The 24043-nt window shown below is 38.7% G+C and overlaps 1 pseudogene; it reads right to left on the reverse strand.

Annotated features, from left to right (window-relative positions):
* Window positions 1–7460: 7460 nt before the first annotated feature.
* On the reverse strand, window positions 7461–8303 carry LOC116461931 (large ribosomal subunit protein eL6-like; annotated as a pseudogene).
* Between the last annotated feature and the right edge of the window lie 15740 nt (window positions 8304–24043).

Below are 24043 nucleotides of genomic sequence, written 5' to 3' on the forward strand. Positions count from 1 at the left end.
ATAAGCCAAAGAATGTAGGTGCTTTTCTCAAAGCATTCTCAAAATGAGCAAGGAAATGAATTCTCCCTGGATCGTCTAGAAGGAACTTAGCTTTGCAGATATATTTTAGAGGCTGATCTCAAGAACTGTCCAATAAATGTAGGTTTTAAGCCACTATGTCTGTGGTAATTTGTTTCAGCCACAAGAGAAAATACACTGGCCAAATACATTAATAGCGCAGGCAAAGGAAAGACATTTTACATATTCATGCCCCCAAAACTTTACCTCCCTTTCCCAATGTAGGGAATTTACTATGGTGGTGTTTTAATAAATAAGGATCAGGCATGAGAAAGAGTATGAGGTTCAGGAAAGAAGAGACCCAAAGGACAGGGGGATGAGGGGAAGTCCTATGATTGGGGATGTTCTGGGTAGATAACTGTGTAGACTGTGAGAAAGCAACTGCTCCAGGCTGGAGCAGCCCCAGGCAGGGGCACAAAAGACTGGCTGACTGCTTATCACTCATTTTACTGGCTTGGGTGATGGTTAAGAGCTCAGCTTCAAGAACCCTGAATACCTGGTTTTCCATCCCAGTTTCATTACTTACTAAACAGGCAGATACATTTAACTCACTTTTATTTTTATTTTTGCAAAGTGGAAATAATGATAGTGCTACCATATAGGGTTGTCTTGAGGGTGAAATTAGTATGTGCAGCATGCTTAAAACAGAAAAATTTATGGATAGGCACATGGAATATTGACCAAATATTTCCCTCCTTGAGACAGTTACAAACAGTATTATATTATATACAAGTTTCAGCTGTCAAAAATGTTTACCATCATAATTATATAACCATTAAGTATCGATTTAATCAACTTGTAGCTTAAGTATTTTGGATAGCTGGGAGAGGGATCTGAAGTGGGTGCGTAGTGGGGGGATGAGTTGGGTGGATAGAAAATCAAATGATAGGGTATCAAATTGTAAAATCAAGACATAGCAGTATAAGCATATTGTTTAGAAATAGAAGAGTTAATATTGATTATCTCTAGGGATTATAATCTCGCACTGGGGCAAAGTAAAGCAGGGAACTATTGATTTCCATTATAAGCCTCATGGCACTATTTGACTTTTTCAAGTATGTTCCTGTATACCTTAATAAAATTTTAAAAATTGAATAATGAAGTTAATGTAGGTGATAGAACACATTTAGCAAGGTGGAGCAAGCCACATAAGCTTCATTACCAAGAGTGTGAAAACTGGCATTCTTGACTCTTGTCCAAACATATGAGCAAAAATTAACTTTAGAGTTTTGGAAATTGCAAACATCCAGCAACCTTTAGGTCTCATTTCTAATGATGCTTCAAAATCAGTGGTGCCCAACCTGGGTTGCAGATAGAAATGGCCCAGGCTATAACTTGTGGCCACCTGGGAGACTTTTAGACCTTCCAGTGACCCAGCTTCACCCCAGACCAATTAAATCAGAAACTCTGGGGCTAGGCTGCAGAGTACTAAACATCAGTACTGAAAGGTTTCCAGGTGATTACATTATGTGGCCAAGATTGAGAATAACTGTATGAAAACATTTTGGGCAGCACTTGGTCAGATTTCCTTTTACTTACTGGCTTTTTAGTAAGCAACACTCCACATTTGTCAGCTTAGTAGGAACAGACATGGAACTGGTAGTAGTTTGCAAAAATAAAGTGTGTGTCACACACCTCCTAAACACTGAAAAATATATGTGTTTCCTAAATATTATAATTTGGATTAGAATCATGTTTGATCACTTTGGTTAATTTTGTCAAACCATTAATAGCTTTACACTAGTTTTTGAGTTATTGAATGCATGAGTCAGACTCCTAAGCCTTAGAGATTTAAACACTGATTGTTATGGCTTAAACACACTGATCTGTGTGAATGCAGAATTTCCTAATGAACTAATGAATAATAACTAAATCACACCAGGAAGACCCAGTATTAATTACCACATAATTCATATGGCAGTTTATAAATCAGATACAAAATCCAATAATTATAGGACAATTACTATGTAATTACCTTGACTCTATATAGTAATTACAGTGTAATTTTGTCAGTAGTTCACATCACATAACCATAAAGAGAACTGCTATTACTTTGCACCCTGGAGTTGAAAATAACTAGCTAGATTATTCTAGCATCAGTTTAGAGAGGAATCAATATGTGATCTTCCCTCTAGATTAGGATCTAGAAATAATGTAAGCTTTTGCTTCTAATCTGCTCAGTATTTGGGACTGTACTAATTGATATGAGAGATATTTAATATGTAATGCAGTTGGTGCAGGAAGAATTTAAGCATTCTACCTGCTATTCTGAAATAGCCAACATTTAAGTTAAATCATATATAACTAAGCAGATGAAAGCAGATATTCATGAGGAGGAATGTACTTTGATTACAAACAAATTAGAACGTAGTAGAAAATGCTGCTTTTCCTGTGGAGATATAGCTTAAATAGTTTTATGCTAGTTGAACTTGAGTTGGTCAATGCCTTCTTTAGCAAGTGTGTAAACTATCATTTGCTTAACTCCCCTCAGAAAAGTTTTTTGTTTGTTTTGTTTTTGTTTTCGTTTTTAAAAAGATATATTAGCTCCATTAGTAGCATGCTATACTGGAGAGGTAAGAACACTCCACTGGAGAGGAGGAAAACGACTAGAATTACCATGAAATGGGTTAAGACCTTATATCATCCTCTGGCCAGCACAGGGGTTTACAGTCTAAGACCAAATCTAAAGAAGGACAAAAGTTTCTGCCCATGTTCAAGTAGAGTTGGGATTGATACTGGGACAATGAGATGAGGGTGAATTTCCTATGGTTCCTTACAGAGAGAATGCATGGTGCCAATAGCTTAGCAGAGTCATTTCATGGATTTCATGAACTTGGCAAAGAATTGGTGACAAGACACTGAGGTATTTACCAGCCCTCCACAACTCACGAAAGTGATTATTCTCTGACTGTCAGCTCCCTGAAGAAGAGATAAATCCCAAGCAGGATGGGATCCAGGAAATATCCAGGAAAGCTTGTCTTTTCAATAGAGTCACAGAGGTCCTCGGGCAGAGAACAGCCCCTTCTGATACTCTAGACTGAGATTCTAGATATCCTGGACTTGAAACGTTGTATTCTCATTGTTTATAGTGGTGAAAGTGACAGCCACAATACTATTTGGAATGTTATAAAAGTGAAGCTCAATTAAATAATGAAACTCAGTCTATTGACTCTGAAAGTTTTTCTACCAGGTAAAGATGGCCAACTTCCCTGGTAGCTAAGCTGCTGAACATTTATAATTGGAAACCATAGAAAGGATCATTTTTTAAAAATAGAGATAGGGTCTCGAACTCCTGGGCTCAAGCAATCCACCAGACTCGGCCTCCCAAAGTGCTGGGATTGTAGGTGTGAGCCACACTGCCCAGTCAGAATCAACTTTTAATGACTCCAAAAAACAGGATGCCAACTCTCTGATTCCTGTCTACCCAAACACACTGAGGTAATTGCTAGCTAATCGATAAAGCAACGAAACTACAAACAGGATGCAAACCTCACTGAGGCAAGGCTTTGTAAATGGCATGAGTGGTCCCATGAATGTATTGTAGCCTTCCTGTAGCCTGCAGTGACCACCACATCAGGTAAAAAGGAAAGAACACCAAAACTTGGCCTTTAATGCCCTCTACAAAGCGTCTTCAATATTAGCTGGAGTCTTTCCTTCCACTGTGCACTTTTGTGTATCCTACACTTAGTCATCAAGGATACTCATCTTTTGTTAAACATTCCCTGTAATTTCCTGCTACCAGATTCTTTCTTCCCTTTATCTGAAATGACCCATCCATCAACATGTCTCCTGTCCAGACCTCACTCATTATTTAAGCGCTCCATTTTCTTAGTCAAGAGACTCCTTTTGCTTCTTGGAAACTCTGCTCTTGTACTACATATATTTTTATATGCATTTTCTCTATTGGCTTATAAATTCCTGGAGGCAAGTGCCATGATTTACACATTTTTAGATTATTTCCAAGTAGTTATTATTGAATTTCACAATACAATAAAAACTAAAATGAATGTACCTGTTGATGCTTCCTTTGTAAAATTTAAGCATTTGTAGGCTATATTAATTATTAGACCCCAGGATTACTGATCTATGGAGTAAGCATTTTTAGTGTGGGTTTTTGAACCCTCTCCTTCCCTGAAAATGTTTCTTTTATCCTAATATGATTATTAACAACTTGCTTTTTGAAGGACACCGAAGATTTGATGTAGGAATTCAGAGTGATCTCTCTGATAGTAACGGAAAACCTGATTCTGCTATAAGACATAGATGACACTCTTTGAAGAAGTTAAAGCTTAACTCCTCTAAGACTTTAAGTCACATCAGATTTGAAAAAGGAAACAGTGGGGAAGAGCTCCTGTGTGCTGTTGGAAGAGCCCCAGATGGGGGTTCAGAGAATGAGGGGCTGCCTCTTTCCCTCAATAACTGGGCTATGCCAGAGAACACCTGAAAAATGAGTGGTTTAGGTTATATGAGCTTGAAGACACCATAAATCTTAAGAAATCATGCCAGGAGTACATTTCTTGGAGAAAAAATACTGTAATGAAAGTAAAACAGCAGGCTGGGATAAAAATCTTGAACTATTGGAAAAGGTAATTATGAAGAAATAATAATTTTTCTCCCAAAGCTTGGCCTTAGGAAAATTACGGCTAATGTATTTATTTATTTATTTTTTTGAGACAGGGTCTCACTCTGTTGCCCAGGCTGGATTGCAGTGGTGTCATCACAGCTCACTGCAGCCTCAAACTCCTGGGCTCAAGTGATCCTCTCGCCTCAGCCTCCAGAGTAACTGGGACCACAGGTACATGCCATGACACCCAGCTAACTTAAAAACAAAAATTTATTTATTTTTGGTAGGGATAGAGTCTTACTATGCTGTCCAGGCTGGTCTCTGACTCTTGGGCTCGGGCAATCCTCCTGCCTTGGCTCAGCCTCTCAAAGTGCTGGGATTATAGGCATGAGCCACTGTGCCCGGGCAGCTAATTTAATTTTAATTCTCTCTCTTTCATCCCCCCCTCAGTTACTTATCCTAGTTTCAATTCCAAGGGCATTGCTTTCAGATTTCTGGACTGATTACAATGAAGGTATTTTAAAAAGCAGTTTAAGGTATTGCTCTTCCTTTAGAACTCTTCATAGAAGGCACAAGAATCCTGGCAAGTTTTCAATGCGTGAAGAGATTCTAGTGTTGGGATTTGTAGGAATTCTCCCAGGTGATGAAGCCCTCAGAAGTTTTCCTACTTCCCCCACTCAAATCTCCGGAGAGAGTTGAACAATTAGGAGAAATCATTGATTCTCATTATTAGACAGCGATGTCTATGATTAAGATTTCAATCATACTGACACCTGAGGAACTTGGCTCTTGGTTAAAAACCAATGGTGATTTTCTTTTTTGAGGCTTGGCTATCAGCAATTACAAAGGTTTTCCCTGGCAGGCTTTTGGGAGAAGCTGCTCTCCCCACACCAGACTCGGGGCACAACCAGTGTATTCCAATCTCTGCAGGGAGCTGCACTCAAGCCCTCAGGCCCCATTGGCAGGTCATGCTCTTCCCTATTTGCATTCCTGGCGCTGGCACCTTCATTCCTGAGGTTTCCCAGGCTGGATTGTAGTGTTGTCATCACGGCTCACTGCAGCTTCAAACTCCTGGGCTCAAGTGATCCTCTCACCTCAGCCTTCAGAATTGCTGGGACCGCAGGTGCATGCCACAACACCAAGCTAACTTAAAAACAAAATTTGAGGCCTTAGGCAGGGGGCTTCTTCAGGCTCCTCTGCTGAGGCCTCCCTATGTGCGGAGGAAGGGGAAGTCTTGAAGACCCAGTCCATGTCCACTCCTAGCCCTCCCTCTTTGCCCTCCTCCCCCCACCTCAGAGTCCATGGAGCTGTTTGGGGCTCCCTCAACAGTGAGACACCCCCGCAGTCTGTGTCCACTGTTGGTGTGCTGTTCTCTGGGGGAAGATGGAATAAGGGGAGTTGGTACAGGTTTCTCAGGTTTTAGCCTCTTACAAGTGATTGCAGTAAGTGATTGAAGGTTTAATCCTTTCATTTTTGGCTTGTTGCTTTAATCGGCTCCTCTAACACCTGGAGGCTCAGCGCTCTCTCCCTGCTCAGCTGAGCTCCTGCCAGCACCTCTGCTTTCCAAACAACGGAAATATTTGAACTCAGGTCAGTTTCCCAGAGCATGTGGAATGAAAATGTTTCAATAATCAATACACGACAGGGCCTAGCAACCAGCCGAGGACGACAGGAACTCAACTGCCTTTCAGTCCAGTCACTTACATCTGAGCACGAAGCTCCCTGTCTGTCACAAAGGTTCTGCACTGCACATTCCACGACCATGAAGACTTACTGCATGAGCATCAGCTTTCCCCACAGCCTAATGCAATACCCAGCATGTAATTAGATGTTAATATATATTAATTTAAAAGCAATCATGATGTGTCAAGTAATTACTGAATATGTTGCACAAACATTTTTATCAGGTTGTTACTCTTTCTGTCTCATGGGGGCAATTAACAAATAAAATAAATCCACAATAATATTCATATAAGATGAATTAGAATATAATTATTTGGAAAGTTTAGATTATTAAGGAAAATAATTCAAAGCAATATATTCTTAGAAACACACATAGGCTGGCAGTTATCTGGGAATATATATGTTACTAGAGATTTTAAGAATGTTGAGGTCCCCATATTGACCCAGTTATCCTTTCTGAGCTAAATACACATTCACTTTTGCTTCCTAGTTCTGGGTGTTGAGGTTGCAATTGACTTTCTCTTCTCTTGACCAGGATTTACTTGAAATAAACCTAGAGGTGGTTTCCAAAACCATAATATGATTTTGTGAGGGATTGCAGTATGGGGATGAAATACATATGTTTTACAAAGTATAAATCTTTTGGGCAGAATGAAATTCAGATTTTTGTTTGTGGATTCAGGGAAATTGTAGCAGGCTGGGTTGGTGCTTATTGGCTTCTGAAAACATTTGATTTAACCGGATGAAGAAAATGCACACAATATCTATTTGTCTATCTAACAGAAAAGTAGAAGGTCATTGATTTAGGGTACTGCTCCAAAGAGAGAGGCCACTCTGGCAAGTGTACTTCAAGACCATTTGTAAATATGCTAAACAATAAGACAAAATTTCAAAGTATCGTGATTACATGTTCTAGAGACATTTAGAACATCATCATTTTTCTAAAGAATGTCCCCACATACAAAATAAAGTCACTTTATACAAAATGAAATGACTTCTCCTCAAACTGCCTAGTAAAAGTAGCCAACAATAGTGTACGTGACACCCCCAAATAATCCATGTACAGTGTGGCACTTTATTTTAGATGCTCAACTGATTTATTTTCCTAATCATGTTTTTTTTAATCAGTTATTTAATGAGGTTGTTCTTAAGACATTTAGAACACCGATTTGTGAGGATAAATTCCATTTGTCAGGGCAAACACATGAGGCATAGCTTTGATTTTTGGTAAAATCTGTGAGTCGACAGCTTTCTCATCAATCTTGCGCTGTCTGTATTCTCGTATTTCTCTTTTTCTGTGTCGAAGATCCCACCTTCCTGGTGTCTGGGCTTCCGTAGCTGCTTCTTCCTGAAGTAAGCATCAGTAAGATGTTTTGAGATTTTTACATTGCTGATATCAATTTTGGTTGAGATGGCAATGACAAGTTTCCGGTGTGTTCTTCATAGAGGAACTCGACTGAGGACCAGAGGTCCAGTCACAAGTAACAAGCCACTAACCAGCTGCTTCAGGAAAACCACTCTCTTGCCCCTGTGGCATCCAGTGAGGATGATCAGAATGGTCCAGGGGGTGATGCTGGCTCACAGTTTTCTCACGTGCTGATTGAAGGGTTTTGTGCAGTGGCTTAACAGCTTTCCAGGCACATCTTCAGCAGAATAATATCTGGGCATTTTGTGAAGTTTAACCACCTGGTACCACCGTTCTTGTCACCACCAACTGGTTTTGTAATAGTCTCAAGAACCTTCTCCTTCTTTTTCTTTTCAACCTTGGATTTAGTGGCTGAGTACTTCCTCTTGTACATGGCCTTTCTGGAATACATAGCAGATCGAGAATACCTGCCAATTCCTCTGACAGGGACAGGATTGCAGCTGCAATGGGGCTTCCCCTTCTTGGGCATCTTAGCCTTGAGGTTACCCTTTTTCACCTTGCCACCAGCATCAGCCTTCTTGGCTTCGGATTTCTTCTCTTTAGTATCGGCTTCTCAGCTTTTTCACCTGCCATCTTGCAAGATGGGAAATAACCCTAATCATGTTTTATATCATTTGATGCCTGATAAAAATTCAGTACATTTTCCTAGTGTTCAAGTTTCATTTAATAATCATTTCATTAAAAAACCCAATATTTATAGTATGCAAAGTAGTCTTAAAAAAGGATTGTCAGATTTTGAAGGAAAAGAACCACTGAAATACAGCCCCAAATGTCATTCACAGCTGCTGAAACTAAATTATATAATCTTCTGGGGGAGTAATTTGGCATTATGAATGAAAAATTATATAATGTATATTTTTCAATACTGCAATTCCCATTCTAGAAATTTACCATAAAGAAATAATGTTGTATGCACAAAGATATGTATACCAAGAATATTTAACACAGTCTGGTTTATACTACCGAAGAAATGGAGCCAAATGAAATGTTCAGCAACAGTCTTGGTAGCATAAATGAGCAGTCCTCAAAAGCGATGATGCAGATCTATGTATTTTTAGAACATATTGCTAAGTGGAAAGTAGTTCCAAAACAAAATGTATGGTATAAAACAATTTTCTAAGTTAAAAAATGGTTTATTCACCTGTAGTAAAAAGCTGGCAGGCTGTGAATTAATTTTCAGTTGTGGTCATGTTTAGATGGTGGAATTATGCGTGATTGTTTTACTCATCTATGTCTTCTATTGTTTTCCCATAGGGAACATAAATTCCTTATTTACTCCAGGTATTATTCCTATTAGGAGTTAGGAAATAATTTCACCAATATTTTTTAGACAATAGAGTCTTATGATTATGTAAAACATGCCACATTAAAAAAATTTTATTTAACGGACATTTCTATAGCACTTACTATGTTCCAGACAGTGTTTCTCTCTCATTTTTCCTGCCCATTCTCCCTTTCCTTCTTCCTTTCTCTTTTCCCTCTCTTCCTTAATTTATTCCCCTCCCTTTCCTCCTTTATATCATTTTTATTGTGGTAAAATGTAGCATTTTTGGTATATAGGTCTATGAATTTTGTTCAATACATATGATAGTATAGCATCACTACAGTCAATACACAGAACAGTTTCATCCCTCCACCCTCCTAATTCCTTTAAATCCCTTTGTAGTGAACACCTGTTATCCTAGCCCTGGGAAACCACTGATCTCTTTTCTCTTCTTGTTTTATTTTTCCAGAATGTTATATAATTGCAATTATATAGTATGTAACCTTCAGAGTCTAGCTTCTTTTACTTAGCATAATGCACTTGAAATTTATTCATGTTAAGTATATCAAGAGCTTGTTCCTTTTTATTTCTGAATAGTATTCAATTATATGGATATAGCACAGTTTGTTTCTCCATTCATCAGCTGAAGGACATTTGGGTTATGTTCAGTGTTTTGTAATAATGCATAAAGTAGCTTGAATATTTGCATATGGGTTCTTATGTGAAAATTGTTTTCATTTTCCCTTGGGTAAATACCTAGGAGTGAAATTGCTGGATCATATTGTTAGTATGTCTTTAACTTTGTAAGAAACTGCCAAAGTGTTTTCTGAAGGGGCTGTAACATTTTGCATTCTTGCCAGTAATATATGAGAGTTTCAGTTGCTCTGTCTCCTTGACAACATTTGGCATTGTCATTTTTTTAAATGTAGCAGCCTCCATTTTAAATATTTACAAATATTAATTCATTTAACTCTGTGAGATAAATAGTATTACTATCTCAATTTTATTAATGAAAAAATTGATATGGACATCAGGCTCCTCTCTCAAATTCACACAGTCTGTAGGTGGCAGAGCTGAATTGGTACCCAGACAACCTAAGGCCAGAATATATGTTCCTAATATACTATACTGTACTTCTCTTTCTGTCAATACCGGAAAGAAAGTCTTGCTATAATTCCAGTGAAAACTTGAAAGTTCATCATTTCTACTCTTGGAAAGTTGGCTAAAATTTATTGAGTTTCAAATTAATTTGCCAAACATGTACAGTGTGGCTCCATCTAGAACTATTCTTGTCAGCTAATTAAAGGATGTCAGTAGGCCAGCTCCTGAGAGATCTTTCAGAATGCTGTAACTTGTTGGGTTCCCTGCGGTTCAGAGTCTTGCTCTCAGCCCTGCAAACCTAGAAATGTAATCCTTTTGCTATCCAAGAAATGACTGAACTCAGTCATGCTGGAGGACATAAGAGATAAAGTTCACAAGACAATGATATGTTAAACAAAATGGAAATTTATTAATTTACTATGAGAAATATAATGACCAAATGGAACAAATATTCATTTATATTTGACAGCACATCTTCCTGTAGAAAAACTGCATGGGAGCCAAATTATAACCAGAAGGTTTCTAGGTATGCCTAGAAACATAACTGGGAGAGTTCTCTGATTTTAATAGCCTGAAGCCTTTAAACACTCAATCATAAAACTAAGTCCTGGAAGTTTGTGCCTGAAATATCTTCATTTGTTCCCTTCCACAGTATGATTTAGTCTGCCCAGGGGCCACAGAGAATGATGAAGTGTCTGCCTTTCTGCTGCTCTGGCTCTGATCAACCCAACTTCTCACTGATGTCTTTGTTTCTTAGACATGGATCTTCTAATTACAATCAATTCATATTCATCTTCAATAACCCAATATTTGTTGATCATCTATCGTGTGCCAAGACTGTTCTATGAGTATGGGATAGAGCTCATTTCAGGAATCATTCTGTCTTTTTAAAATTTTGAAATATCTCTTCTTGTCTTTTTTTGGATCCATTTTATGTTGAGATATATATAAAACCTCTAAGGAGAAACTCATTTATGAGGTCTTGATGGTCACCTCACTGTGGTTCCCATGTACTGACTTAGAACATGTATTTTTGAATTTGTATGATTATTATTAATTTTTGTCTTTCTACACAACCCCTCGTTTCAACTCTAACCAATGTGTGAATATTTTAAAAGTCTAGATCCTTTGTACAACACATTTGCTCTTCTGAGCTGAATCCATGAATTTCAATTGTCTAAATGTCACTGTCTGGACATTTTGTTAGCTTCTCAAACTCAATTACTCACATCAAACCTGCCATTTTCTTCTAACAAATCAGCTTTTATTTTTTAAAAAATCTGCATTTAAAATTGTGTTTTAAACGAACGCAATCAGCATCATCCAGCCATTCCATATTTTAGTTCTGTTCCCATTTTTCCTGCACCCCATGTCATGTCAATGAGTTGACAAATTGGATGAAAAGCATTTTATAAACCAAACCCTTTCTTTCATTTGGCTGCTTATTTTCAATATGTCCAACCAACTAGTGACATATATCATTAGACACTGAAACTGGTGTGTGTTGTACTGCAAGGTTCTTGAGCAGTGGATCATTCTTTTTTCTTGCTGTTGTCTCAGAGAACTTCTCTGGGCTCCTTCTGTTTGCAATTTTGGGTCCCAACCACATCCTGCCTCAACACCACTTGCAATGGACTGAATCAAAGTGTCTATGTTAAAATCCTAACCCTTAAGATGATGGTATTAGGAGGTGGGGCCTTTGGGGGGTGATTGGTGCCCTAGAAAAGAGGCCCTAGAGGCCGCGACGGGCGGATCACGAGGTCAGGAGATCGAGACCATCCTGGCTACCACGGTGAAACCCCGTCTCTACTAAAAATACAAAAAATTAGCCAGGCGCGGTGGCAGGCGCCTGTAGTCCCAGCTACCCAGGAGGCTGAGGCAGGAGAATGGCGTGAACCCGGGAGGTGGAGCTTGCAGGGGGCTGGGGTGGCCCCCGGCCCCCCAGCCCGGGGAAAAAAAGGGGGCCCCCGTCTCAAAAAAAAAAAAAAAAAAAGAGGCCCTAGAAAGATCCCTTGCCTCTTCCACCATGTGAGGAAACTGCCAAAAGATGGACATCTATGAATAGGAAGCAGGTCCTCACCAGACACTGAATCTGTTGGTGATTTGATCTTGAACTTCCCAGTCTCTAGAATTGTGGGAAATAAATTTCTGTTATTTATAAACCACCCAGTCTGTGGCATTTTGTTATAGCGGCCTGAACAGTCTAAGACAGAGAGCCTAGAGCTTTGGTTTTGTGTGCCATTTCTTTCTTTGGTTGACTATTTCCTTTAGACCTTTTTCTGAGCTGCCATGTATCTATGCTCCTCTTCCTGTTGCCCCAAGTTAGCCCTACTTCATTCCTACCCTTCCTACCACTCTCCCTTTCTATGTTTTTCTTCTTTTTTCATCAGGAATCCAGCCCCATTTGACCTCCTTTTCCCCTGCTTTCCTCATTTACCATTCCCTTCCATCCTGTCTTATTCCTTCTATTCTCTGCCTGCCTTGGGTGGAGACTGAAACAATGCCCTCACTCCCTTGGTCAAAATGAAACCAGCCCATAGACGACAGTTTTTGAGAAAAATAAAAATTGATCCTCCTGGTCTTAAAGCTTGAAATTTACATTTGTCTTATCTGAGTTCCTTCTTAGGAAACTGACTCTCAGGCCTCCCAGATGGTATTAAGGAAGTGAAACTCATCTTCCTTACCTCTCCCTAATTCCTGTTTTACCAACTGACTGCCTGCTTTCTGTTGACCAACTCCTCTTTCTTACCCTCCTAATCCCTAATCCCTGCTTTCTCACACATACTACATTCCTTCTCTGCTATGTAAACCCCCAATTTTAGATGGTTTGAGAGATGCGTTTGAGACTGATCTCCCATCTCTTTGGCTGAAGCACTTGAATAAAGCCTTCTTCTTTGGCAATACTTGTTGTCTCTGTGATGGGGTTTCTGTGCGGTGAGCAACGGGACCTAGACCAAATGGCTGGTGTTTTGGTATCAAAAACATTCAATATCTCTCAATGAAAGAAAACATTTCTCATCCACATTTATGAGGCACTTCAACCATATTAGCCAAGTTTGTACTTTCAAGCTTAATTTTTATTGTATTCCTATAAAGAGCCTCGTTCCATTTAAAATAGGAGTCCTTCTTTTTTCCTAGTATTCCCTAACATGTCTGCATCCCTTTTCCCAAACTTCAATTCATACTGATTGCTAAACTTATGAAGTTATTTTATTTCTCCTAATTGATGGAAGTCCTACTCCTTATGCAAATTCATGTTTTCTTTAAGTCTTTTCTATTACTCTTGATCAGTAAAGTATCCTCTGCAGCCTTCAAATTAGGAAAGAACTTTGTTTTTAGGTCAATTTTACTATACTTAAAAGTTATTTGTATACATTTTTCCCAGTCTGCCAGATTATACATTTAATGAAGATTCAAGCATATTAGCTTTCAAATACTCATCCATGGACTAGTGGGTACTTTACCATTTGAGGAGCTTAATGACATAAATCTACTGTGTGAAAGAATGAGAAGATGAGTCACTGCAACCTTAAACACGATTTCATTTGTTCTCCATTCATGTCATCATCTACTATGTAATTTTCTTCTTAAACCAGAGACATGTAGATTTCAGGCAAAGCCTGTACTTTTTTCTCTTCTGCCCCCTTAAAGCCTTCATTATGCCCCACAGACCTAGGGTGCCCATCTTTCCTTGAATTTCTCCTTTTCTGGATCTAGTTACAAGTGTGCAGGCTGCAGCCCTCCACTGTCCACTGGCTATGTGGGAATTTCCTGATATAATAATCTGACCTGAAATGTCACCAAGGCAGGTATGGGCTGGCTTCCAGCCCAATGCAAACAGCAGGGATACACAGCAGTGTTCTGCTCAACACTTCACCAGTTAAGCTGTCATTAAAAGGGAAACACCTGCTACCCAGAGAGTCTTTATATTTCACTTTACCACAGGGGTCTTCTCTGGACTTGTCAACTGATTGCTTTGGGGCTAAGCTGGAAAAAAATACATTATCTCCCCATGTAACTATCAAGTAAGGAAAGAAGTTTCCTCTGTGTGATTAGACCCATCCACAAAACAGGCCCATGGAGAGTCTAGAAGGACATACTATACCTTAGAAAAGGAGAAATACACTATGTTTGCTGTTATATGGAAGAAGAGAACAGGAGCATACAAAATCATTGTACCATTAGAATCCCGCAGTCAGCTGGAGTCTCTGTTCCACAGCAGCTTCCTCTGTAATTCCAAAATTATTTGTTACAGAATGAAAGATAGCAACATAAGGTGCTAGATCTGCAGTCTTTTGAATTAATATAGCTTGGGAGGTAGGAGGCACAGAGGTTCAAGTCCTAATTCTACATATTATTGCTTTACTTTGGGCAAAATTTTTAACTTTCCCAAGACTGCTTTATCAGTATAATGTGGTAGTGAGGCCAAGTAATCTTAGAATTTACCTATTTAGTTCCAGTAGTCTAAGACTCTGTGACTAGTTAACGCTTCTTGACTCTGTACTTAAGCAACTTAAAGTGCGAATTGGTAGCATTTTCTAAGGCAGAGCATTTTCTCAAGATTTACAGTGAAATCTCTGTGGTTTGTGCTTACAGAGGGGGCAATGAATAGTTTGAATTATGGGATACTTTTTCAGAAATGCCATCTTTATTACTTTCAAATGGGTGCAGTAAATATGCTAGGCTAACAAAATGTTGCCAGGATGTTTTGCCAAATATAGATCTTTTTGTGAACGTATCAGAATGATACGTAATTAACTTTTATTGTTTATACATCAGTGTGAGCTTTTAAAGTGCTTAAAAACAGTTTGTTGCCTTAAATGGTTTTGTGAATACCTTCGTTGCCAGACTTTTATTTACATGATGCCCTAAAAGATGGTTAACTTTATGTGTCAACTTGACTAGGCTAGGGGATGGCCAGACGGCTGTGAAAACATTATTTCTGGGTGTATCTGTGAGGGTGTTTCCGGAAAAGATCAGCATTTGAATTGGTAGACTAAGTAAAGAAAATGGCCCTCACCAATGTGGGTGGGCATCATCTAACCTGTTAAAGGGCCTGAATAGAACAAAAAGGCAGAGGAAGGGCGAGTTTACTCTATCTGTTTGAGCTGGGGCATCTGTCTTCTTCTGCCCTTGGACATCAGCATTCCTGGTTGTCAGGCTTTGGGACTTGCATTGAATTTCACCATTGGCTTTCTTATTTCTCCATCTTGCAGGTGGCAGATAATGGAATTTTTCAGCCTCCATAACTGTGTAAGCTAGTTCCTATAGTAAATCTCCCTTTATATATAATATATATCTATATCCTATTAGTCTGTTTCTCTGCAGAACTCCGACTCATTCATTCTATGTAAAATTTGTTGGTTAAAAGGTTAAAACTTACATTTTCTTAATATTAAAACTTCAAGATAAGTGATGTTTAGGATGTTTTGAATGATGATGAATTGGGATTACAATATAACCCTGGATACACACTTCTTTCATGTAAGCATTCATTACTAAGCCTTGAAACCATGAAGTCTTTGCAAGCTTTTTCTTCACAGTTACCCCATTGTTTCAGAAGTTTTTCTTCCTCATTTTGTTCTAGCTTGAGGTACAAGTTGATGCTGAAAAATAAAAGAGATTCTTTGAGGTTCAAGCTCTTTGACTCAGTTAGCCATTGGCTATCTCTCCTGCTTCTACCCTCTTACCCTTTGTCCTACATGTCCTAGTACCTAGTAGAACCTTAGACCCCTTCTTGTCTTACTGCCCCATAGGACCTGCCAATTCCAAGTCTCCTAAGTACAGTTCAGGAAATACCTGTTCCTATGGGGTAAAGCATTGCAGTTTAGGAAATGATAACTGATGGTCACTGACAACCAGGGTTCCCATCAAAGTCTTTAAATTCTTTATTAAGTCAGTAACTGTTGAATACCTACCATGAATAAGCTATAGGTGTTGTACAAAGATGAATAAGATACAGCCCCAGTCTCAGGAAACTTGTTTGCAACTTGGTAGAGGCTAATTTCATCATAATTGTATTTCTGATTTCTAGGAGAATGGATTTTTTTTTGTCCTTAGGCTTTAATACCCACAGCACTATGCAGAAAGTATCACCTTCACAGCACTGGTGCGGTCACCTTTTTCATTATGCTTACACTATGCCAAGGGAGAAGATGACCTCAATACATTATTACTTGGCTTAATTGCAGCTTCCATAAAACAAATAATGCACAAAATTATTTGAAACCACAAAGCAGCCTAATGACATACTGAAAATCCCAGAACAAGTGAATAGAGAGAAAGAATATGGAATTTTTTTCAAAACAAAAATTAAACTGAATTTTTGGGGGTCGGTTGGGGTGGGTGAGGATTTTGGCCTAGGTCAACATGAACTGATAGAACATGTGAAGGCAGAAAAAACAATGAACTAGGATCTTTCTACCATCCTCCATCAAGACGGAATCTTTGCTGACCTTTCCATATTACTTCACTGCTTCTAATAGTGTTGGAAAATAATAGCACAAAAGCTTGCTTTATCTGGTGATAGAGAAGCAAAGCCAGACTTGCTCTTTGTGTGGTGTGACCCAAGATACCCCAAGGCCAAGATGACTTCCAATAGTTCTTTCCTTTAACCCACAGCAACCAAAATTCCCACCATTAGAATTTTTATGTAGGTGCTTTCTAGAGATGTGTACTCTGTGGATAGATCAAGACCTTATTATTTATTTAGAAGTCTAATGTCTTGGGTAATGTCTTAGTCTGTTTTCCACTGCTATAACAGAATACTTGAGAGTGGGTAATTTATAATAAACAGAAACTTATTGGTCAAGGTTCCAGAGGGTGGGAGGTCCAAGATCAAAAGCTGCATCTGGTGAGGGCCTTCTTGCTGTGTCATCCCATGATGGAAGGGCAAAGAGAGGGTATGAAAACATGGAAGGACTAAACTTGCTTTTATAACAAACTTACTCTTGCAATAAAGAACCTATTTCTGCAGCAATGACATTAATATATCAATGAGGTCAAAGCCCTCATGGTCTAATCACCTCTTAAAGGTCCAGTCTATCAATATTGTTGCATTGGAGACTGTTTCCAACACATGCTTTGTTGGAACTTCCAGATAGCAGGGCTTTGGTGATCTAGAGTCCATTAAGGATCACTTCGATCTAAGGGAGTGATATGAGCTGGCAAAAAATAATAAGAAAGTGATATGATTTAATGAATGAAGTGTGGATGGCAGAGAAAGGAGAGAAAAACAAACTAGATCTGCTCTAAAGTCTCAGTGACTTTAGAAAAATGTATCAAAGGCTTTGGCCATTGAGAGGTGGAAGGAGCCATGGTCTCTGCCTTCTCTCTTCTTTACCCATTTCTTATCAATATGTATGGCTGATATTACTTAGCATTAAATGGTAACATGTTTTTTCATGCTTGCTTGCGGGATGGGAGCTGATGGTTTTGCTATGAGCCAAACCAGGCAGCAAGAGACACTTCACTGGGATGGGTTAAATCCATGGATTTAATGTATCATTGAAATGGGTACCAGATTATCTAGGTTCTTGGCCTGGCTCTGCTGGGAATTACGGTGTGGCCCTAGGCAAGTTTGTTTTTCTTTCTAGAGACCCATTTTCTTTAACCAAACAATGCTAGGACTGGTGGAGAGAGGGACCATATAGGAGTAGCTGCCTCAATTCTAAGGGAACCTTATACCCTATTTCATAAAAGCAGAAAATGCTGTGGTATCTGAGAACTGGATCTTATATTTACCAGTATCTCAGAAATAAAATTCAATTTCAGCAAGAGATGGTTCTAAACACTCACATACTACTTGGGGGAATCTAATGCAGGTAAAAGCTGAGTACAAGGCTGCAAATCCCCTTCCAAGCCTTCTTCACCTGCTGAGTCATCTTCCAAAGTCTGGATATGTGGCTCTTGGGATATGTCCAGCTAGCCTTGAGCTAGGCAGCAGGCATCTAGTCAGGGCAGAAGCTTGGATTTTAATATAACAACTGGAGCCAATTTACGGAAGCAATATGATTTCCTAAATTATTGGAGTTAGCTAGTCAAGCCTGGGAGTTACAATCACTCACAGGCTCACAAACCCTAATAACATCTGGCAAACTCCAACAGGGGCAGAAGGAAACACACTCACATGCACACACACACACACACTCACACACACACACACACACACACACACACACACACCCCCCACATACCCAACAAGCAAAAAAACAAAAAACAAACCCAAGGCATTCACATCCTTTTTTAGTATGACATCCTTAAGGTCACCGTGTCAAGGGACGGGAGGAAATTAAAAGGAAGCTTCTCAGAGAACACTGCTTACAAGGACTCCTTTACTTATAGCTTGTTAATTTTCACAGTACAGTGGCCCTGGGTCGTGAATTAAAGAAACAGATGAAAAAAAATATTGCGCTTTAAACTGTACTGGAGGCCCCTTGCATACTCCTGTGCCTTTTGATGAGAAACATTAAACATTTTTAATTTAGCACATCAACTTGAAAATCTAATTTTTTTTTAATGCTTTGTAGCAGCAGACGCGTTCACGGTGCTGTCACTACCATAGAAGAATTATGAGAAACTTGAACCGCAAAAAGTAAATTAGAAAAATCTCATTTCAGTTACTCTAAAAAGAGGGGAAATTAGATTTTGATTAAAATCACTCACACATACAATTCTAGGTAAACTAATTTAGCAAGACTGACTATATAATTTTTTTTCCTGCCAGTATGTCCTTTTAATACTGGCTGTGAGGTATTTGTACCCATAAGCTTTCTTCAAACCAATGGGTGAAAAAAAGAAACTCTAATAAAGTGGCCTCTTGACCACTGTGTGCAAGGCCTGGTAGGGAGAGATTAAAGTAGTGTATTTGTCACTATAATAGGCAGAAGCTGAGAATGAATTAAGACTCCTTGTACAAGTCTTTTTTAGCTGGTCCTTAGCTTTGCCTTTTCAACTTTTTTTTTTTTTAAAGTTTCAACTTGGAAATTTTTACTTTAAGGAATGATGTGTCAACTAATGTAGGGGATTAATTGCATCATTAGTGCTGCATAATGTACAGTCCATGGCCAGAGGCCCCAGTCTGGGTGAGACAAATGCTGCCACCTCCAAGGTGGGATGGGAGCACAGCAACCGACAGTTCTCATTAATTAAAGGTAGACCCACGTCCTCTAGAAGGGTGTTGCCAGTTGCAGTGAAACGATGCATAGAGATGTGTTTTGTAAACCACAAAGTGTTACCCAAGACTGTAGTGTCAGTATTATTCTTCTGTCTGAGTTCAAATTACTGCCTTCCGGGGTCTGAGCTTGGTCCTCTGAAATCCCAGCATGGAATCTAGGTTTTAGTTATTAAGTATCTTGTACCAAACCTCATTTTGAAAATTGCATTGTTAATGAATTCAAAACTTTTTAATTAAGGCTGAAGGGCAAATAGTTAACTCTCTGAAAGAACAGGAATGGTTGGTGTACAGAGGATTGTGCCCATAACTGATCTCCCTCCCTACTGAGCAGAATACTTGGAGAAACAGGTTTCCTTGAACTTGCCAGTGAGATGTGATGAGATGTGCATGATGTAATAAATATGGGAGTGATATGGTCAGTCTCTGTGTCCCCACCCAAATCTCATCTTGAATTGTAATCCCCATAACCCCCATGTGTCGAGGGTGGAACAGGTGGAGATAATTGAATCATGGGGGTGGGTCCCGCCATGCTGTTCTCGTGATAGTGAGTTCTTTTTATATGGTTTTATAAGGGGATTCCCCTTTGCTCGGCACTCATTCCATCCTGCCACACTGTGAAAATGGTGTCTGCTTCTCCTTTGCCTTCTGCCATGACTATACATTTCCTGAGGCCTCCCCAGCAATGCAGATCTATGAGTCAATTAAACCTCTTTCCTTCATATTAATAAATTACCCAGTCTTGGGTATTTCTTCATAACAGTTTGAGAACAGATTAATACAAGGTGCCTTTGAAAAATGTAACATATAATGTATAGGTAAGATACTATTTAAAAAGAAATAAGGCTGGGCGTGGTGGCTCACACCTGTAATCCCAGCACTTTGGGAGGCTGAGGTGGGCAGATCACGAGGTCAGGAGATCGAGTCCATCCTGGCTAACATGGTGAAACCCCATCTCTACTAAAAATACAAAAATTAGTGGGGCATGGTGGAATGCACCTGTAATCTCAGCTACCTGAGAGGCTGAGGCAGGAGAATCACTTGAACCCGGGAGATGGAGGTTGCAGTGAGCTGAGATCGCGCCACTGCACTCCAGCCTGGCAACAGAGCAAGACTCCATCTTAAAAAATAAATAAATAAAAAGAAACACACTATAAAAATAACAGTTCAGTACGATGTCTGTAAGTAGCAGAAAGACAAGGAGGGTTGAAAGAGAGCTGTTATTTACTAATCATTGTCATCACCTGGCTGTCCACTCGTCTCCAATCCTGGCATGCCACAGAAAGATAAGATCGAATCTGGAAATAGAACAGGGGAAGAAAAGAAAGTAGAAAATAATTAGAAATGAAAGAGTAAACTAGGCTAGAGAAGTTAGAAATTGAGAAAATAGAAGAGAAAGATACAGGAAAGAGGGAGAGAAAAAGCAAGAATCAGAAAAACAGAGGGGAAAGGAAGAAGGTGGGAGGGATGATCTTGACTTTTCTTTATCAGCCTAGTCCATTTTGACAAGATTTTAGTCAAATAAGCCTCATATATCACTTTCAGTCTTGGAAATAACAGAAACCTTCTTAAAACCTTCTTTAAAACTTCCATAATAGAAAAGTACCGGGACACTTTTTTCACTGGGCATCAGTCTCTGCAGTTGTCTCTCTCCGCTTTGAGTCCGTGGCCCATCCCCATAAGCACTCCCTTGCAAGCACCACAACTTGTCTCTCTTTTCCAAAACCCTGCTAGAACCCAACTATTCACCTTCTGCTTGTCCATCACAGAATAACTAAATGTTTCTGGATAGAAACCATACAACAGAACATTGATCTCTTTTTAAATTAATAATTGCCAAGATTCAGAAAAACAGGTGACTGTTTATTATTTTATTTTCTAGAGACAGACTCTTGCCTTGTCACCCAGGCTGGAGTGCAATGTGGGATCATATCTCACTGCAGCTTCAGCCTCCCAGGCTCAAGCAATCCTCCTGAATAGCTGGGACCATAGGTACATTCTATTACACCTGGCTAATTTTTATTTTGTAGAGATGGAATCTCCCTTTGTTGCCCAGGCTGGTCTTGAACTCTTGATCTCAAGAGAGCCTCCCACCTTAGCCTCCCAAAGTGCTGGGATTACAGGCGTGAGCCACCACACCTCGCCAACAGGTGACATTTCATGGCATTTCTGTCTTCTTGTTCCATGACTACTGGCGTATGTCTCAGAACATCTTCCTGTTTGATGCCATTTAGTTTTTAATAACCAAACTTGATAAGGCATAAATATTTCTCACTGGGACATTTTTGAGGTGGATGTTTATGCAGAGAGTATGTATATTTACATGCCCTAAACTCAATAAAACACTTTAAACAAAATAAAATTCAGGAAATGACTCAAAATGAATTCCCAGTACAATAAGTAGCCTAAGCACCACATGTAGATGTTTTAAAGGGCATGCTGTGTGTTAACAGATGTGCATCTGACTTACTGAGAGAAGTGATGTTACTGCATACCCAGCAAATATTTCTTAACAAGTATATTAACTTTGAGATAATAAAGATATGTTATAAGCATTATATGTCATAACATAATAATTATATATGTATAATATATAATTGGTAAGAATTTTTCTTTCTTGTGAATGTTGGCATGCTGATTCTAAAATGGATCTAGAAATGTAAAAGGCCAAGAATAGCTAATGATTTTGTTTTTTTTTTTGAGACGGAGTCTCTGTTGCCCAGGCTGGAGTGCAGTGGCACAATCTCAGCTCACTGCAACTTCCGCCTCCCAGGGTCAAGCAATTATCCTGCCTCAGCCTCCCGAGTAGCTGAGATTACAGGCGTGTGCCAACATTCCCAGATAATTTTTGTATTTTTAGTAGAGACAGGGTTTCACCATGCTGGTCAGGCCGGTCTTGTACTCCTGACCTCGTGATCTGCCCACCTTTGCCTCCCAAAGTGCTGGGATTACAGGCGTGATCCACTGTGCCCAGCCTGGTGATTTTAAAGATGAATAATACTGGAGAGTTTTCAGATAATGTGCTATTGACACAAGGACACACACAGAGGTAAATGGTACAGAAGAGAGGGTTCAGAAGCACATGGAATTCATAGTTGATTTAAAAATCCATGGCACTGAAGAGAAGTGGTGAGAGGATGTATTTTACATCCATGATACTGAGTTAATTTAGTATCCCTATATAAAAAAATAAAAATTTGACCCCCTACCTTACACAAAATACACAAAATTATTTCCAACGGGTTGTAGCTCTACATATGTATGACAAGTAAAACTATAAAGCCTCTAGAACATGGCATAGGAAAATATCTGCATAGACATTTTTCAAGTTACTTATTAATTCTAATTGTAGATTCTTTGGGAATTCCTGTATGTAGTAATCACGTGGTTTCTGAATAATGGCAGTTTATTTTTTTGTTTCAAATTATCTTGCTTTTTATTTCTTCTTTTTGCTTTATTGTCCTGACTAAGATAGTCAGTACACTGTTGAATGGAAGGGATGTTAGCTGACAACCTTATCTTATTTAAGATCTGAAAGTGAAAGCTTTTGATATTTAGTATTAACTTTATGTTTGCTATAGGTTTTTTTGTAGCTGTTATTCATCAGACTAAGGAAGAAGTTCTCTTCCTTTTCTAGTTTACTAAGAGTTAAAAAGCATCACAAATGGGTATTGAATTTTATCAAATGCACTTCCTATGTCCATCGAAATAATAGAAATTTTCTCCTTAATATGTTTAATTACATTAATTTATTTTCAAATGTGTTAACCAATTTTACATTTCTGGAATCAAACCCACCTAGTACTGATGAATTATTTTATATGTCCCATAATTGTTTGCTAAATTTTTAAGTGAATTTTGATATAAGGAAGGTTGGCTTCTAATTTTCTTTATCAAGTTTTAGTATTAATGTCATGCTGGCATGCTGGTCACACAAAATTGGCTGGAAAACATTTCTCTTTAAAAAAGTTCCTGCATAAATTTGTGTAAAATTGGTGTTTTTTTTTCCCCTTAAATGTTTGGAAATCATCCAGGCTTTTCTATTTTTAAATTATTTTTTAGAGGAGGCATTGGAAAATTCCTTTAATTTCAAAGGATTTAAAAGATTCAATTCCTTTAATAGCTCTGTTTTTTTTCTAGTTTTTAAATATTTAAAATTTTTTTTATTTTTTCATGTGTTATTAGGGTACAGGTGGTGTTTGGTTACATGAGTAAGTTCTTTAGTGGTGATTGTGAGATTTTGGTGCACCTGTCAACCTGAACAGTATACACTGCACCCTGTTTGTAGTCTTTTATCCCTTGCCCCCTCCCACCCTTCCTCCCAAGTCCCCAAAGTCCATTGTATCATTCTTATGCATTTTTGTCCTCATAGCTTAGCTCCCACATATAAATGATAATATATGATGTTTGATTTTCCATTTCCGAGTTACTTCACTTAGAATAATAGCCTCCAATCTCATCCAGATCATGAATTCCATTAATGTATTCCTTTTTATGACTGAGTAATATTCCATCACATATATATATATATAAAATATATATATATGATATATATAATATCTCACAGTTTCTTTATCTGTTCATTGATTAATGGGCATTTGGGCTGCTTCCATGGTTTTGCAATTGTGAATTTTGCTGCTATGAATAAATGCATGTGCAAGTAACTTTTTCGTATAATGCCTTATTTTCCTCTGGGTACATAGTAGTAGGATTGCTGGATCAAATGGGAGTTCTACTTTTAGTTCTTTAAGGAATCTCCACACTGTTTTCTATAGT

Source organism: Hylobates moloch, unplaced genomic scaffold (genome assembly GCF_009828535.3).
Source record: "Hylobates moloch isolate HMO894 unplaced genomic scaffold, HMol_V3 SCAFFOLD_22, whole genome shotgun sequence".
NCBI lineage: Eukaryota > Metazoa > Chordata > Mammalia > Primates > Hylobatidae > Hylobates > Hylobates moloch.